The sequence below is a fragment of the Gobio gobio genome, assembly GCF_949357685.1.
Source record: "Gobio gobio genome assembly, chromosome: 14".
In the NCBI taxonomy this organism is placed as follows: domain Eukaryota; kingdom Metazoa; phylum Chordata; class Actinopteri; order Cypriniformes; family Gobionidae; genus Gobio; species Gobio gobio.
Genome location: NC_137107.1, coordinates 45,449,440 through 45,464,468, shown reverse-complemented (window position 1 = coordinate 45,464,468; position 15,029 = coordinate 45,449,440). Strand labels below are relative to the sequence as shown.

General features: G+C 41.3%; 1 protein-coding gene across 4 annotated transcripts in view; it reads left to right on the top strand.

Moving 5' to 3' along the window:
• Nucleotides 1-226: 226 nt before the first annotated feature.
• ctif (CBP80/20-dependent translation initiation factor) overlaps nucleotides 227-15,029 on the top strand; it is a 111,770-nt gene continuing 96,967 nt past the window's right edge. For 2 of the 4 annotated variants that reach the window (XM_079834077.1, XM_079834075.1), the window contains exons 1-2: nucleotides 239-400; nucleotides 3,245-3,506. The gene's annotated coding sequence lies outside the window, so the exon portion shown is untranslated. Of the gene's footprint in view, nucleotides 401-3,244; nucleotides 3,507-15,029 lie in introns of all 4 variants that reach the window. The other 2 variants (XM_079834076.1, XM_079834074.1) reach the window with 1 other exon arrangement.

The window sequence follows — 15,029 nt, the reverse complement described above, 5'->3', positions numbered from 1 at the left end:
ACTAATTAAATAAAAAATGTTATCTTGTGTGACAGTGAAAATGCCATGTCAACAACCCACAAATAAAATCAAACAAAAACTACAATGGATTATAATATCGCAACTATTCAACAAGAGATATCTACACTTATAAATAACTATCCTCTTGGAACTCGAATTCCCACAATCCCCGGTTGCCACGTGCGCGTGTCCTGTCAGCAAACCGGACTAAACGTCACATTCCTGCATTCTCATCCCTGCGAGCGTGTGTGTGTGTGTGTGTGTGTGAGTGGGAGAGAGAGGGACGCAGGCTAATCTCTCCTCCAGGACGCCTCTCTGTCCACGGGAAGCACTCATGACCGGGCGGAATTAACCCCGGAGGACACCCGGCGATCCCCGCAGGCCCGATCGCAGATCTGCGGTGAGTATTTGCGTGTGTTTGGGGTTTGTCTCGCCGGGTTGGGGTGTTTACTGTGGCGTATCCAGCGCAGACTGTAGTAACCGCGCGCGGCCGGATGGACCGTCTGTGATACATTGTAACACTTCACACTCTTTGTGATCCGCAACTTTGTATGTTCTTGTTGACACCGTGTCGGTTTGACCGGGCGGCGGCGGTGCTGTGATCACGCACAGATGACACATGTCTGATTGAAGCGCGGCGCGGATTCGGCTTTTGATCAATGCGTGTGTTTTTGTTTTTATTGTGGCTCAAGTCATAATAGGAGCCGGGTTAAAGGAATAAAGGCACACACGTGATGTTCATTGGAGAATAAACTGTTGACATGTTGTATGATTAGCTGATCTGCTGCTGTTATGGGCGGTCTAGTTAAATATCCGCATGATCATGAGATTATGTTCCTGCTGGCCGGTTCGAGACAGTATTACCGGTTTGATATCGTATCGATCCCCGGTGGTTGCATCAGACGCGGGCAGGGCCACAAACACCCGCATATGCATGATCTTCTCCTGCTGCTTCAGCCTCATCAGTGACACGCAGCTGGGCTGCATTTACTCGACTGACCGATATATAACACTCATTTTACAACTGATGCAGTGCTGCTTATATGCTATTAATGATTAGACTGCAACAAATGTGCATTACCTTAAAATATAATATATGCATCACCTTAATTCATATTTTATTATTATTTGCTATTTCATTTGCTCTCATTATTTTGGATTGAAAATGGACAAACCCTGTAATTGGGTTGTTTTAACTCAGTGAGTAACCTGCTGGGTAGTTTTATTTTACTCAACTATTGTTTAAAAATGACTGTATTGCTTGCTTAATGTACCCAATTAATATGTTTAATAAAGGAACATTATAAATAAGTTCAATTAATAATAATTAAACAATAAACATGTATTAAAGGTGCACTATGTAACATTTTTCAGCAAAATATCCAAAAATGGCCAGTGTTATATATTTTGTTCAGTTGAGGACTTACAACATCCCAAATGTTTCCAACTATTTGTAAATCGTGAGAAAATTGCTCTTTTAACCAAGAAACCGGGACGTGTGAGGGAGCCGCCTGTCGATGGCTTCATATCTGCGTTCTCCTCGGTTTCCTGTTTTATTTTGCAGAAACGCTTTACTCTCACTGCAGTGCGAACAAGTGTCATAGCAGCCGCAGAGTAACGTCACACACTCATGTGTGTCTAATATGATCAACAGAGCTGCGTTACTTCACACTCATGACCGGAACAGCGGAAGTGGCGCCGGCGACTCTGCCATAATAAAAGTCCCACTGCTCGCGAGGCGTGTTGCGCTCTTCTTATTAACAATCGCTCCAGTGGTTCCTCAGCTCCACAACACTCGCTCCTGCTCTGCTTCAGACTACACTAACGTTAATAATCACATCCATCAACATGATTTCAGCCCAAGTCCGATCCCGATTCTTGTCCACCGGCTGTGAGGTGAAGACCACATGTCCCAGGATTCTGCGCTCAAACATGGCGTCATCAAATTACGCCTTTGTTTTGAACAGGCGACCTCTAGCGGATGGGAAATTTACATACTGCACCTTCAATAAATGTTCACCTCTAGTAATTATGTCTGATATTTAATTTCCAACCAATTTTCTGGTTATATATATATATATATATTTATTTTTTTGCTGGGTTTGCCCATTTTCAACCCAACTTGGGTTGTTTTTAACCCAGCATTTTTTTAGTGTATGCTAATTTGTTTTGTGATCTAAAATGGTTGCAGATTTTTTTCAGTTTTGGACTGTCTTAACATACGCTTTATTAAAATATTATGGGTTTCTCACTTGAGAATCAGTAAGTGACTGTTATGTAAAGAGTATTTCATGCAAATAATATAACTAAAAGTAAGTTACTTTACGTGTGATTATAATCATGTCTGGGCTTCAGCTGGCTCGTGATTTATCTGTCTGATTCAGCATATGAAGTCTAGTCATGGTTATTGTTCTGAATAGATGCTCTATAATCAGAGGATATTGGTGCATTGTGATATAGTTGTGTAGGCATACATTTAAATCAGGGGGTCTCCAAACTCGGTCCTGGAGGGCTGCTGTCCTGCAGAGTTTAGCTCCAACCCCAAATAAACACACCGGAACCAGACTGCAACTAAACTCTGCAGGACAGCAGCCCTCCAGGACCGCTGATTTAAAGGGATAGTTCACCCCCAAATGAAAATTGTCAAGTTGTTCCAAACCTGTATGAGTTTCTGTCTTCTGCTGAACACAAAAGAAGATATTTTGAAGAATATGGGGAACTAAACAGTTAAGTCAATAGGGTCCATCAACAGTTTGGTAACTGATTTTCGTCAAAATATCATCTTTTGTGTTAAGCAGAAGAAAGAAATTCAGGGTGAGTAAATGATGACAGAATTGTCATTTTTGGGAGAACTATCCCTTTAAGCATGTTGTAAATGCAGTCGGTGTTCAATATATAGGGGGAAACATTTGAAGGGTTGTGTGCAGTCTTACAAATGTCTGTGAACTTCTCAGTACTTGGAGGTATGTGTGTGTCCAGAGAGAGAGACATGTCTAAACAGGCACATGTCAGTCTGAGAGCATCATATACTGTAGTAGAGCAGTTTTACTCTTCATTTAAACTGTTAGTTAAACTCTGGATTAGCATAAGAATGACATTTGAATGTATTTGAGTGCATTAAAGGGGTTAACTTTTTTAACTTTAGTTAGTGTGTATTGTTGCTGTCTGAGCATAAACAACATCTGCTAAGTTCAAAGAAAAGGGAGATATTTTCTTTTAAAGAATTTCTTTCTTTCTTTTTAAGGACTACAACAAACGGCCAGTAGGGACTACAATGAGCTTCATGTGGGTTAGGAACATCACTAACCCTAAAATTGATATAAACCCCGCCCCCGGGAACACACAACAAAGGCCATGTTGAGAAGAGGAAGAGTTAGTAGAGTTGTTGCCATGCCGTCGAAACGCTGAACGTTATAATCCAAATATAGCTCTCAGTGCTGCACATTTTACGGAGGACAGCAGTTCCCACTTTAAAAGCAGAAGCTGTCGTTTATGGGCCACAACCTGTAAGTATGTTTTAATCTTTGTTGATGTGTTTTCCATGAATAGTTCTATCGTTATTTTTATGCTGCAGCAATGACGTACACCAAGGCGAGCACTGTTTGGCTCCGCTAGCCAGTTTCCTGATAGCTAATTAAAATGTATTCGATAAACACCTACAAACTTCTTTTTAATCCCACTAGCGAACTTCGAATGTTGGTGTTTGTTGGCGTTTGTGATCAGTGAAAATGCAGGCACGCTAAACATGGTTCTGTGTTTGATATGGCCACTGTAATAAATCCACGATTAGTCTTCGTAATTATTTCATAGTTGTGGCGACAGATATTTGGCTACTCATTGTATAACAAAACTAACGGTGCTATACAGTCATTAGCAATCACTATAGATCCACAGTCTGTAATCAAATAATCCCTTCGAGAACTCTAGTATCATTTGTTAGAACCATTAAATGAATACAAGGCAATATTCTGGTGTACTAAAGCTTTAATAAGGCTAAAACCATATATCAAAAGCAAACATTAGTAGCATTTACAAATAAAATCGTGTCTACAAAGTATGAGACAACTACAAATAAAAAAACATGCCATTCTGAAACGTCCTGTAACAGCCGGTCTTGCACAGGTTCTGCTCGATCCTCTTCACTGATATTCTCTGGGTCTGATTCGGGCTCAAATTGATGAGGCAATATTGATGGCATTGTTTATTACAGTACACCTGAGCATATGCAACTACCTATAATAGTAAGGGTTGTGACGTTTACAGACAATGTGCACTAGGCGGTTAGCGAATCACAACTCACAGGGCCAGCTAACCAATCTGAGCCCATTGCGTGTTTCTGAGGGAGGGGCTTCATTGAACCAGTAAGCTCTCCGGCCGTTTTTACAAGTCTACTCAGCGGTGTAGAATAAAGGTAGCCTGACGTTGGCATTCTCAATTCTAGTCAGAATATGAGTCTGATGCTGCTCCGTTGGGCTGTGATTATGGGGTGTGTTTCAACCGAACCAGGAAAGACCTCAATTGGATAGACCTACAACCAATCAGAGCAACGGAGCGACGCATAATGTTAGTTGTCAAATGTCAACAGAACTCAACTGCACTGTGTTGCCAAGTCTGCGGTTTTGCCGTGGGTTGTTTTTTGATGTCCGCGGGTTTAAGCGACCCCAATTGTGATATTTAGACCCAGGCAACCCTGCCAAAAAAACACACATTTCACCCCCCCAAACGCCTTTTTTTCTGGAGACCCCCCCGGAAAGCTATTGGGCTTGTTTTGGGCTATTTTTGAGTAGCAATTGGGCGGGTTTTGTTGTGAAAACTTGGCAACCCTGTTGCACACACGCTGGAAGAAGTGAGTGTAAATGATGTTTGCCGGTGTTGTAAAAAGAATTTAAGGATACACAGAGTACTTGCAAACACAATCTTCATTTCTGAGAGAAATAGTGAAGGTGAATGCATATACGAGCAAGTTCTCCGTTTAGGATTAGAACAAATTCAACCCAAGCGCTCTTTGGTGACGTGGATGATTGCGTTACTGTTGATCATCTGTCCATCATCGTCTAAAGCCCGCCCTGACAATTTGATTGGTCCGAACAGCTTTTGTTCGGGCATAGTTGCTCCACAACGGATCAAGTCCAGACCGAACTTCCTGAACTCGAATGTTGTGGGCGGGGATAAGTTCGTCTGGCATCCAGGCTAGAATAAAGGTAAAATATGTGAAAAATGTTTTAGTTTTTTTTAGCGAAGCATGAACCTATGTTACAGTGCACCCCATAAACACAACCAAGCCTTCGAAAAAGCTGATCAACCACCCCTTTAACTGAGAAGCTGCCGTCTGACTCGGAGCAGTGGAGTCAGTGTGATCACCACAGTCTGTTCTATGTGTGTGTTTACAATAACACAGGTTTGGAGAGAGGTGTGTGTTCACGTTTTTGTATCCCAGTGGGGACTTCAGTCTGAATGCACACTGACTCATGGGGACTTGTGTCACTGTGGAGGTCCACACGAGGAAACAAGAAATCATACAGAATTAGTATTTTTATTTTTTATTGTAAAAATGTAGAACGTTTTGTGTGATGGGTAGGTTTGTGTGTGTGTGTGTGTGTGTGTGTGTGTGTGTGTGTGTGTGTGTGTGTGTGTGTGTGTGTGTGTGTGTGTGTGTGTGTGTGTGTGTGTGTGTGTGTGTGTGTGTGTGTGTGTGTGTGTGTGTGTGTGTGTGTGTGTGTGTGTGTGTGTGTGTGTGTGTGTGTGTGTGTGTGTGTGTGTGTGTGTGTGTGTGTGTGTGTGTGTGTGTGTGTGTGTGTGTGTGTGTGTGTGTGTGTGTGTGTGTGTGTGTGTGTGTGTGTGTGTGTGTGTGTGTGTGTGTGTGTGTGTGTGTGTGTGTGATGGGTAGGGTTAGTCTAAGGTGAGACAATATACAGTTTGTACAGTATAAAAACAAACATTACATCTGTTGAGAGTCCTCACAAAGAAAGTGGTGTGTGTGTAGATAATGATTCTTGTGGAAGAGAAAATTCTGCATGATGGCTGGACTGTCAGATCTGATGAGGCATCTTGAATGAGATTAATCTTTGAGATGAATACAATAAAGTGCGCTATATATTTATTGTCTTACAGGAAGAAACAAATGCTATTTTTATGGTAAATGTTGTGACCGTTTAAGAAGAATTAGAGATAGAGGTTTGTCTAGATTTGTGAGATTATGGTTGTTTCTCTGGCTCGTGCGTCATGCCTTTGAAATGTCACTAATTTCTCTGGATTGTAAACATACTTTATCTGCATTTGTCTGTAAACCTTTATTTACATTAAAACAGACATTTAGAGACAGTTTAAGTTCTTCAGTATTTAGGTTTGCTATTGTTTGGACTCTACGAAGCGTTGATAGATGACGATAATAATAAGTCATGATGGGGGATGATGTATAGCACACACTAATAGACCGCATTCACCTTGTTGTGTAAAACCTATTCCTTGACAAAAAGGGCTTTGTTTGTTGCACAGAACAGTGCTGATGATAGGGTTGTTTTCAGCCGCCCACCACCGATTAACCAATCCCCGCTGCCCTCATCGTGAACTAAGATTCTGATTGGCTCAGTTCTTTTCATTGGTCGTCTGCGGTGCTGTGTGAGATGGAATGTGTGTGGAATGTGCTCACTTCCTGCTTCTTCAGCCAATCAGAACTGCCGGATCTCATCACATTCCATTTGGATTCGGATCACATCACGAGTGTGTGAGAGAGGTAGAGACATTGGTGTGTGTGTGTGTGTGTGTGTGTGTGTGTGTGTGTGTGTGTGTGTGTGTGTGTGTGTGTGTGTGTGGAGGGGGGGGATCAGTTTTCGTGTGTGTGTGTGTGTGTGTGTTGATGTCTGTAATTGAGTTTTGTGGGCCTGTAGTTAAAAGACTGGTCGTTTTATGTTTTGCATGTTCAGCATATTCTCATATTATTGTGCTTGTTTTACAGAAAGGCCATTTTAAACTGCAGAAAAGGGGATTCTACTCTGTCCTGCTATATGGACAGATTTCGCCTATCAACTGCTGTGCATCAATCTATCTTATTGTTTGATTAATTGGAAATGCATATATGACTCCATGCATTTGTAGCTTTAATGCGCTTGTAACACAATGGTGTGCATGCTGTGTCCTGCTGACCGCTGTAACCTTGAGAGGAGAAATGAAAGCATTGTTGTGGATGACGTGTTCATTGTAGGTTATACAGTTCAGAGAGCTTTGCATTATCTGACTTAAAAAGCTTTTGTTTGGCGTTTGATTGATTGTAGATTGAGTTCTGTTTGGTTGTACTGTGAATGTTTAGAGATTAGTTTAGCAGATGTTTGAAGTCTGTCAAGCTCTGTTGGGTGTATTTTATCTGAAGATCTGTTATGTTGTAGTTCAACTTCTTTAGAAAATGATGAGTTGAGTTATTTTGGGACAGTGATAGACTGATTATATCAGTTAGGCCAATTAATCATCAAGATGTGAGATACAGTGGCATTCAGTCAGGCCTCAGAACCCCTGATCTCTAGATATGAGTCTAGATATTGGTTGTGTAAAACCTCAGGCTGGTGTGTTGATTTCATCTTGGGTTGTTTTATCTCGTGTTGTAGAATAAGAATGTACAGTGATTCGGTATTGTTCTAGAACAGAACAATAGCTCTATTGTTTCTCTGGTGAGCTTCAGTTTTGCGCCACTATTGTTTCCGCCAGTAAATCCCTTTCCCGAGGCTTCCTAAACCTCTGTTCTTAGCTTTCCGAAACCTAAAAGTATACCACAATTGAATTATCCAAAATTATAAGTGGAGTTCCACTTTATTTTAAGGTGATGTAGTTACTTTGTACAATATTAATTAACTACATGTACTTACTATAGAGTTACGGTTAGGGTTTGGTTTAGGGTTAGTTACTTGCAATTATGCATAATTTACTGTTATTACCAGGACTCCAGACTCACTGTTTTACTAGGAGCACTTTAGCCCCTTACTGAGAACTTTTAGGAGCACAAGCAGAAAATGTAGGGGCGGGCACACCTTAAATCAACCTGCAACAGTTATTCACATTTCCCCCATTTGGACTGCATTACTTGGTAATAAATAGATTTAACGTACAGGAAATACAATGTGCCGTTTTATTCTAAGTTCACAGTGCTCCAGACTAACATTTGAGGGCAGGTGCCACTGAGTTCTACAGAAAGTATGTGGTAGCACTGGGGGGCTGACAAAAAAGCACTGAGCTCGAGTTGTGTAGATAAAATTAACTTTAATTATTATCATTCATAATATCCCAATATTTATTCAAAAGCAAAACTAGTGAAAGGGAGTTTAAATAGCTAATAAGCCAATAAATGCCACCTACTAGTTACTGTACAATGGTCATTTATAGAGATGTTCCGATACCCTTTTTCCCTTCCCGATACTGATTCCGATACCTGGGCTCAGAGTATCGGCCAATACCGAGTACTGATCCGATACCTGGGTGTGTATCTGTATATACAGCTGTATATACACTACAAGCCCTGTATGAACTGTTATAATTATTTTATGGTGTGCTTCAGACTTATCCCTTAATAAAACATGAACAAATACATACAGTGAACTACTGTATTTATTACAGTATTTGTATTCTCTGACATGCATTTGACAGTAATATTATTTATTTTTCTTTAGCGAAAAAGAACTTCAAATGCAGCCACAAATCTAACACCGCAAACTGAAAAAGGTATTTTAGTTTTACAATATAACCGTATAAAAAACAGTGCAACAAATACATGAAGGAATATAAAAAAAAATGATATATTAATCAGAAAATATCTTTACAACCTTCTAGGCATAATTATTATTATTAGTAGAGACGTATTATTATTATTACATAGAGACGTAGCTAAATCTACTGTAGGCTACAACAGTAGCCTAATATATTCTAGGGCTGTCACTTTTTATTCGATATTTGAATATGCATTCGAAGATGACGTGAAATATCCGTGATCGAACTATAAATAAACGATTCGGTTTTTAAAGTGCCATGTAGCGCATTTTTTACAGTCTATGATTAGACCGTTTGTTTTTTATTTTATTGTTTGCCATCTCATCTAATAGAGGGCGCTCTAAATGTATTGTAGCATAGGCCCATGACCAAATCAAGCGATTAATAGCCTGTCCAGGGTTTTCCCGCGAAATTGGGCTACTTCAACATAGTTGCCGCGGGCTGTTTTTCATGTCCGTGGGTTGAAGTGACCCCAATTATGTGATATTTAGCCCCGGGAATGCAAATTTTAGTAGGCAACTATGGCAAAAAAACACACATTTTACCCCCCAAATGCGATTTTTACCAGAGAAGCCCCCCTGAAACGGGATTGGGCTTCTTTTGGGCTAGTTTTGAGTAACAATTGGGCGGGTTTTGTTGTGAAAACCTGGCAACCCTGAGCCTGTCTGTTTTGAAAATGGAAGATAACTCTCAGAACGGCCAGCCTGAGGGGACAATTACGACCCCAACCCATCTTAAAAGTAGTGTCTGGAAACATTTTGGGTTCTACACCGTAGATGGTAAAGTAACCCTATAAAGATAAGGTAGTTTGCCGAATTTGCAAAAAAACGGTTCTCTTACACATCCTCGACATCCAATCTTTGCGCTCACCTGTCGAGTTACCATCCAAATGAGGCAGCGGAGTCAGAGACACAGCAGACGGCCAGAGCAGGCTGTGACAAATACCCACTTCTCTCAACATTGACGCGCAAATACCGGGGGGCGCTCGTAGATATTCGAATACATTGCTTGATATTTGATATCCGTTCGAATTAGATTTTTCTCAAAAATGACAGCCCTAATATATTCTGAAAATTTCTTCACGTTAAACCGAACTTTTATTTTGACGGGTTGCCGTGAACACTTTTGAGTGTCTGTGTTCATTATATGACACCGTAAATTCTCATGAAGTGGCGGTTTATGCGTTTGTGTCCTCATATAGTGACCATAGACTGTAAAGACGCACGTAGAGGTAGAGAAACTGGGGGAGGACAAAGACAGCAAGAGAATGTCACACGTGTGAGACGAAATACTGTTGTCTGGCTATCACCAGACCAAGCTCAATTTAATATTGAACATTGGTCTGGAGAGTCTGCTCTGTATTTTCTACTGCACAAGAGGCGTGATCAACGAGCATAGTTCAAATGACTCTGTACGCAATTGGATAGTCCTTCAACTAATCAGACCACAAGAGGCGTGATCAACAGGCAACAACCCATTGCTTCTCTATCCGTCATCGCGTTAAACCCGCCAATAGTGTGCCAGGTGGATAGGCCAGTCTGTGATTGGTTCCCGCAAAAGTGTAACAGAAGCAGTAGAAATGAATGTACAGGTTTCCAGACTGAGTTGCAGGGCGAAATCAAATCGCCGGCAGATCAGGCTGGGTTTACGCAGTCTAGCAATACTGCTAAACAGCGGACATACTGCTAACGCTTTTTCATTTCTTCTTCGCTGCTCTAAACAGTGGTTGCTTGTGGCAACACAGCACAACTTCCTGTGTTTGCAATGCATTCTGAGCAGCGATGAAGAACCGTGCAGCGGTTAGGCAAAGCTAGCGGTCATAATAACTAGGTCTTGTTGAAGAAAATGGTATCGGATCGGTACGTGGGTTCAAGTACTCGCCGATACCGATGCCAGAACTTGTTGTGGTATCGGTGATATTTCCGATACTAGTATCGGAATTGGAACAACTCTAGTAATTTAATGTTTTTTTTCCTACATCTTGAAACTTTTCGTTTCATAAATGGGGACAATCTTTGAAGGATGAACTAATAATGTTTTGGTCATCACATTAAAAATAACATTTAAATATGATAATATTAGAGTTTTGAAGTGCTGGAAAAAGATGTGCAGTAGCTACTTGTAAGCGTTTGACTATTTTTGCCACAATACCATGATTACAGTTAGTGCTACTACATTAAAGTCCCTGTAAAGGCAATTCTGAGATTTGTTTCTAAACACATTATACAAGTTAGAAATGTATTGCTGAAACACATTACAAAGACTGTGAACTATGAAGTACTGAATTCAGAAGTTAGACCGTTAAACAGTTTTTCACCGTTGCTGTGTTCAGGATTTTTTGGGCGGGGCTAAAACGGTGGCTCGATGACGCACTGAAGCCACCGAGCCTGGCTCCTCCCCTAACAAACACGATCATAACTAGAGCACATTCGCATCAGTTTGCCCGCTCGATCGCGAGTTACTGTTAGTACTGTTAGTTACTATAGTCAACAACTTACAAAACAGCTTACAAAACAAAAATGATGAAGAGGTGGATTAATTTTGTGAACAGCAACCTTGATGGAGAGCTGAGGATCATCACCGACACCTACCTCTGCAGTGACTTTACACCAGATCGTTTTACAAACTTTCACAAGACAACTGGGATTCACTGATAATCCGCTGCAGAACCGACTATCCCCCGCCCAGGCCTTCATCCTCCCGTCCCGCCGACATCTGGTGCGTTGTGATCATAGACGCTCGTGTTCAGTGAGTGTTGTCTTGTGTGCTACTGCCGCTTTCCCGCGAGTGGGCGTGGTTTCGGCGCCGACAGCGGACACACCCCCAGCGTTTGAGAGCAGAGAATGCTGCTCATTTTTTCAGGTTTTTGATAAGCTATTTTATGTACTTCCCGGATTTTTTTATGATTCAAATTTGGCTGGGTGGTTAATAACACATTTATCTGTGGTGTGAGGAACTCAGAACACATGTTTAGTTTTGACTTTACAGGGACTTTAAAGCCATGGTGAATCTCCTGGTTTCCACGTCAGCGCGGTTTGATCCGATATCTGTGGTTTAGCACCGAGAACTCTGAATGCTTCTCACTAGACCTCACAGCGATGTTACTAATTCTGTGGCCAATTCAATGGATTTATTCACTGGATCTCCCAGTGCTGTGTGGTAACCGTGTAGCATGATCGGGACCGGCCCATGACTCGCGAGTAGCTCCCGCTGCACTGTGTATTATTGGTCCGAACTGATAAACGGTCCATGAAGCACACATGAGTAGCGTAGTTTCGTTCTGCTTTAAGTACATGTAGTAATGTGTGACTACGTCACCTTAACATAGTGTTACCAAAAGTACTCAAGTACTGTAACAAATGTATTTGTAATTCGCAATATTCCACATCTTGTTGAAAACAGCCAGTTTATAAGCACTTCCCTCATTATGAGTATGGAAAGATGGTTGGTGTTTCCATCCCAAATGCACGTTATTAGCGTCTCAAATGCATGCGCAGATGCAGAGATGAAGTTCGTGTGGATCAGCATTTACTATGAACCGAGACACTGAAAACACTGGATCATGAGATGACCACGTGTAAATGAACACAGCGCATATAATTATTTATATCGCAGTCTTGCGATTTGATAAAACTGAAATCGCCAAATGGCTTAGTACGATTATTTTAGGGAGTATCCCTACCTACCACTGAAAACCCACTGCATTACAGGTCATGTGGTTGGTTATGTAGGCCAGAAGGGCAGACTTTAGTGTGTGTGTGTTAACCAACCGCTTTTGAACAGCAAATCAGGTCATTGATCTGTATGTATTTTGTGATAATAACTGGATAACAGTAGCAGCCACAGACGCACACACACACACACACACACACACACACACACACACACACACACACGGACACACACACACGGACACACACTCGGACTCAGACACACACTCACTCACTCGCACTCTCTCGCACTCTCACACACTCTCACACACTCTCACACACTCTCACACACTCTCACACACTCTCACACACTCTCACACACTCTCACACACACACACACAGACAAAAAACACTCACACTCACACAGACACTCGCACAAACCACTAACACACACACTCGCACAAACCACTAACACACACACACACACACACCACTAACACACTCACTCACTCTCACACACACACACACACACACACAGAGAGAGAGGGCCTGCTGACTGACATCCTGTTGTCAGCGTTGCACTGGTGCTGATGTGACTGAAAGGTGTCGTCTTGACATCCAGCTGACATCATCATGGCTGTCAATCACACATCTAGCCTTTGTGATGTCAGGAGATCTAGAACACACACTCAGACTTACAACGACCCCAAACTTGCAAGACAAGCAGTTTAAAACCTCTGTTGCGAAAATGCTTGGGTTAAATCTTTAGATTAAAGTGAACTGTTTAAAGCTGAAGTGTGTGTGACGTTAAAACACTTCCTCATATCCAACCTCAGTGTAGAGACACCTTTAAGAAATGTACCTGTCTGAAAACAATGATCACTTTATTCTATTTTAGTTGTTGACACTAGTGGTGCAGAAATAAAAGATTCACTTCAGATCTTGGTTTAATTCAAGGGTCTTTAACCGGGGCTCTGCCAATTAATGTTTGATCCCAAATTTTTGTTAAATTAAAACATGGGTAAAAAACATCCCAAAGTCCAATTTAAATATATACACACTTAAAAAAAACCAAGAGCACCCTCAGTTAATACTGTAATATCACACTGATGAAACTGATTTGGTGAACGCTCCAGTGGATTTTGGTGTTTGTGCTCTGGAAAACTTCAAATGTTTCTATTTACAATGTGTTTTTGCAGCGGTGAGAACCAATCACAGTCATGTTTGTTGATCTCTTGAACGCAGGAGCCAATCAGAGGTGTTTAAGTTAGTCAGAATCCACTCGCCTCTAAGTTTTTGCTCAGTGTTCTGCACGCTCGCCAATCCACTCAATCCACTTATGCTGTGTAGACAACTTTATGGATTTACGCAGGTGAGATGGTGGTCCAGTGGGTTAAACCATGAAACTGATACACAGAAGGTTGCTGGTTCGATCCCAGTGGTCACCACCAGTGTCCTTGAGCAAGGCACTTTCCTCCATGTTGCTCCAGGGGGATTGTCCCTGTAATAAGGGCACTGTAAGTCGCTTTGGATAAAAGAATCTGCCAAATGCATAAATACAAATACACTCTCCCCTGTGAAGGCCTCCTTCCTTTCCCTCTGTACAGATATTAACGTCATCTAAATGATTCCCGTTCACATGGATACACGGAAATGACTAAAAACGCTGTATGATGCATGCCAGACAAGTCATTTGGCAGTCATTTTGTAAAGGAAAACAACTTGCATGTGCGCATACGTATTCAAACGCTCTTGTCTATAGACTAAACGCGTAATGCTTAAAGGGACAGTTCACCCAAAAACAAAAATTTGATGTTTTTCTGCTTACCCCTAAGGCATCCAAGATGTAGGTGTCTTCGTTTCTTCAGTAGAACACAAATGAAGATTTTTAACTCCAACCGTTGCTGTGTGTCACTCATATAATTCTTTTCAATGGAGAGACGAATTCTATTAGAGTAAAAAAAACATGGACAGACAACTTCAAATTAAACCCCGCGGATCGTGACGACACATTGATGTCTTAAGACACGAAACGATCGGTTTCTGAGAGAAACCGAACGGTATTTATGCAAATATATCACCTCATATCAGACGAGCGCTTTAGCTCTCCAGACTGCCATCACTTCCTGTGAGTGAGGTCAAAATTCCGTCCGGGTCATAGATATGACCTCACTCACAGGAAGTGATGGCAGTCTGGAGAGCTGAAGACATTTGTCTGATATGAGGTGAAATAATTGCATAAATACCGCTCGGTTTCTCTCGTTTCGTGTCTTAAGACATCAATGTGTCGTCACGAGCCGCGGGGTTTAATTTGAAGTTGTCTGTCCATGTTTTTTTTACTCTAATAGAATTAGTCTCCATTGACAAGAATTATATGAGTGACAAACAGCAACGGTTGGAGTTAAAAATCTTCATTTGTGTTCTACTGAAGAAACGAAGACACCTACATCTTGGATACCTTAGGGGTAAGCAGAAAAACATAATTTTTTAGTTTTTGGGTGAACTATCCCTTTAAGTGCATGATGTCATCGTTCTCACAGATTCACGTTTTTTTGAAGTTTACACAAAGATGATAAGTAACGGTATAGGTTTTGAAATGATTTAAACATTTGCGTTCTCAAGCCACCA